The sequence below is a fragment of the Arvicola amphibius genome, chromosome 10 (assembly GCF_903992535.2).
Source record: "Arvicola amphibius chromosome 10, mArvAmp1.2, whole genome shotgun sequence".
Lineage (NCBI taxonomy): Eukaryota > Metazoa > Chordata > Mammalia > Rodentia > Cricetidae > Arvicola > Arvicola amphibius.
Window position 1 is genome coordinate 45,991,837 of NC_052056.1, and position 4,561 is coordinate 45,996,397.

Genomic DNA, 4,561 nt, shown 5'->3' on the forward strand with positions numbered 1-4,561 from the left:
CAAGGCATAAATACAGTTGGTAACACAGAAAAGCACTGTGTCTGAGCACAGAATTGGATCTGATTTCTTTTCTAGTATTTATCGTTATGCAAAATACACCTGCAAGGTGCCATGTGAACATGTCTTCTGACTATGGCACCCACGCTATCCATTAGTATCAGATGTAATGGGATTTTTTGGTTTGTTGTAATTTGTTTTTTGAGACAAGGTCTTCCTATGTAGTCCTGGATGTTCTGGAGAGACCAGGCTGGGCCTCAAACTTAACGGAGATCTACTTGCTTCTGCCATGCTTCTGCTTCCTGAATTCTGGGGTTAGCATTAGTTTTGGTTTTCACAAAATTGCAGTAGGCAGCAAAGAGCAATATTAATACAGAGTAAATTACAGCTCACGATTTCTTTATTAAACAATCACACAACGACAACAACAAAAACGCAATGAAATAATAAGTGTGGTGAAACTGAAAGAGAAAAAAAATAGCAGATGCCTGCTTCCTGGAAGATGTATTGAAGACAATATAGACCATGAGAAATGGGTTAGAAAATAGAAAGTCTAAGAGTCCTAAGTAGGAAGGGAAGCTTTCTGGAGTCTTATTCCTGCTTCCACAACAGTCCATCTGTGTGTCTTTGGAAAATCTACCTATTCTTTTTGCTAAGAAGGACAATGTAAGGTGGGAATAATAAAGGTATTCTGCGTACGGTTGTGTAGAGAATTAAGCAGGGTAATATTTGTGAAGTGGTTTAGGGCTCTACTTCGGGGTGTTAAGTGGTAGGGCTCAGAAAGTATTCTTTACCATAGATATGACCAGTTGAGATCTAGAATTTGATTCTTCACAACAAATAAAACATTACTAAAGTTTCTTATGTATACAAAGCGTGTGAACATACTAACCACTGCCCACGGTGCTCGCTTGTTTGATAGTGCATGTACTTCATTTTCAGACGTCCTTGTCTAGTTTTTTCTGTACAATTGTAAAATTATTGTGAAGTGGTTAGCTCTTACATGACACACACATTTAATTGGAAAATTCTAACAAGATAGTTAGCTCTTCCTTACACGACTCCCACACACATATCATTTTCTGAAGGTTGTTTTTCTGTTGATGACACAGTGTAAGTAGAAGTGAAAATTTTCAAGGGTAAATATCAACAGCACGATAGGATGTGAAGAGGAGAAGCATGCGGCACGTAGGGCTGCATCCCTGTTTTCTGTGTCGGAGACTGACCATGCTGGGCAAGCACTCAGCCTCTGAGCTACACCCTAGCCCTTTGATGACGAGAAATACTCCTGAGCAGATGTTTACTTGAATGGCATTTGTAGACAGATATGTAATTTTTGAGCAAACCGAAGGTTCAAGTTTGTGGTTGTCATGGCTTCCAGGGCCTCTAACTTACTGAAGGTTGCTAAGCTAAGCTTTTGGCTACCACATCATGGATCTATGCCATCCCAACCTGCTTTGTTTTGTTTTAAATAGACATGACACCATTCTGGTTTTTATGATGTTTTGCTTTCTTTCTTCCCTCAAGATTCCCTGGTTCTTAATAGATAGATAATAGTAGAAACAGTTGGAGGGTTTGCATTTCTGCTTGAGCAGCTTCTTCCTCTTGATGCTTTCGTCATGTTTTCTGTTCTGTTTCCGAAAAGCACATGCAGGAAGAAACTAGCACCAGACATTTTTTCAGAGAGAAGCCTTTACAAGATGCAACACACACTTCTCTTATTATGTGATTCTCACTGCAACATCTTCAGCAGGTGATGATAAACTCCTGGCGCCTTCATTTTAAATGCTTGTTCTTAAGAAGAGAAGGTGGGGAATTGGAGAAGTTGGGGTGTGGGGCTTGAGGGTAGACGATGTGAGGGAGTGATGAGAGAAAAAAACCCCACTCTTTCTTCTATTTTGTGAGTTATGTGCTGTGGCAAGTCATTGACTTGACTCTTGCACATCTGGTTAAAGACTGTGGTTTGTTCTCAGATGAGCACCCAGGGAGCGTGCCTGGTGAAAGTCCACACCTGAAATCTCAGACTTGGGGGTGGGGAGGCTAGTCTGAAGACCTCAGAGGCAGCAATTGTGAAAATGCTTAGTTTCATCTCAGCCACCAGGTCTCCTTAGACTTTGGCAGGTCTCTTGAGCTTGGTTTTGATATTAGCATCAGGCAGGCATTAAAATAAATGACAAGAAATTTCATTTGTTTTTGAAGCTGGGGATGTGACTCAGCTTATGGTATGCTTGCCTAGCATGCAAGAAGCCCTGGGTTCCATTGCCAGTACAACAGGTGTGGTAGCAAATGTCACAGTAGAATCTCAGTCGTGGGATGGTGAAGACAGGACGGTCAGGGGTTCAAGGTCATTCTCAGATACACAGAAAGTTTGAATCCTTCACATCTCAAAAATAAATAATAAAGAGAATAAGATTAAATAAAAGCAAAATGAAGCAATGTGTGCTCTCTCTCTCTCTCGTTCTCGTGTGTGTGTGTGTGTGTGTGTGTGTGTGTGTGTACATGACATGGTGCTTTTGTGAAGGACAAGGATTACTGTGGAGTTGGTTCTGTTCTTTCTCTCTGTCTCTCTGTCTCTGTCTCTCTGTCTCTCTGTCTCTCTGTCTCTCTGTCCCTCTCTCTCCTTTTATGTAGTTTCTGGGGATTGTAATTAGGTCTTCAGTCTTGTAAGGTGTAGGAGGAGAGACAAAGGCCACTTGTTGGTTTTTGGCCCCCCTGCTATCTTAGACCCCAAATAATCACACAGAAACTGTATTAATTAAATACAGTTTAATTGGCCCATTAGCTCTAACTTCTTATTGGCTAACTCTGACATCTTAATTTAACCACTTTTTATTATTCTGTGTATTGTGATGCAACAGTGGCTGACCAGCTAACGGTTTTAGCGTTTGTCTCCGGCGGCTCCATCACTTCTCTCTGACTCCGCCCTTCTTTCTCCCAACATTTAGCCTAGCTTTCCCTGCCTCGCTAAGTTCTGCCTTGCTATAGCCAAAGCAGTTTCCTTATTCATTAATGGTAATCACAGCACACAGAGGGAAAATCCCACATCAGTAGAGCCACACCTTTACTCGCTAAGCCATTTTGCTGCCTTGAATCATGAAGAATTTTTGGTGGCATTAAAACAGCTCACGTCATTACAATAATCAACTGGAAAAAAGATGCAGTCATGACTAAGGAAATTAAAATTGTCGGTCTCATTGATGTTGCCTGGCAGAGAACTTAAACCTACTTCTGTCTGTTGTCAGAACCTCCAGTACTAACAGCCTCGTGTGATGGAAAAATGGCATCATGATTTAAATGACATTTCTTCGATTTTTCTTTTCAGATGTCTGATGAATCATTGAACAGAATCGAGGACAGCTACTCTTCCCTCACTGTCATAGCCCATGTCTTCAAGCCTCCCTTGCTCTTAATGGATCTTATCTCATGATGGTGAATCAGATCGATTCACGAGAAAGCTTGAGGGGGGGGAGGGGGAAATATATAGTATAGTTTAATGTTTGGTAAGAGGGAAGAGGGAACTGCTAACTTTGAAAAAATGCATGTTGTTTTATCTTTTTTCCTGGTTTGCACTGTTTTCTTCCCCTTCCTGGAGCACTTTGCCGTGGGTAGGAAATTCTTACCACAGCCGCAAATTTTTTTGTCTTTCTTCCTCTCACTGTAATCTAAGCACACATTAACTAGCAACTTCACACCGAATTTTTTCTGGAAAGTCAGAATCTCAGATGTGTGACAAATGAAAGATGATTATCTGTGCTTACACTAACCTTTCTCTTCCAAAGTCAGAGAGCAGGGAGACTCAGTGTGAAACCCTCCACAGAGACCTGCGGCTGAATGTCCACTGATCTGGCAAATGGATTCTGTGGGACATAATTCAGTTAAGGGTCTTCACACGGAAGAGACAGTGATGGATTCCCTGAGCAAATCAATCACAGAGGATCCTTCTAAGAGAGGCAGAAGGGTCACAGTCAGGGTATCAGGTTTAACAGCAGAGCAAAGGCCAGAATGATGTATCCACAGGCCAGAGAGCGAGATGTCCATCTAGGTTCTGGGAAAGATTGAGTCCCCAGAAGTGAAGCCCTGGCCATGCCTTGAGTTTAGCCCTTACAGTTGTCTAGACTCTGACTCGTAGGCACTGAATTTGGTGTTGTGTTAAGCTGCCAGTTTTGGGATTGTTAGAGCAATACCAGAAAAGTGGCACACTTTTGATGCTCCAGCATTATATATGGACCTCCAGACTAGATTGCAATTTCACCCAAGCAATCCCAAGGAGAAATATTTATTCTACATTGAAAGACTGGAGAAAACTGTACACTTTTTTCCTATTGGAGAATTTCCTTGAAGTTAATTGTGATTGGAACATTTACAAGTGTAGGCTCCAAAGAGGTCAACATCCCATGTCTGTTTTGAATGGACAAATCCATCTGTCTCAGGCATGTTCAGAGCCCTATTGTACAGTTTATCTGTGAGCAGCAGGAGAGGAGAACCAATGAGCTGGAAGATAACTCACTCTGCTTCCTCTGCAAAGCATTGCACAGGAAATCTACTGCTGTGTCAAGTCCCAGAG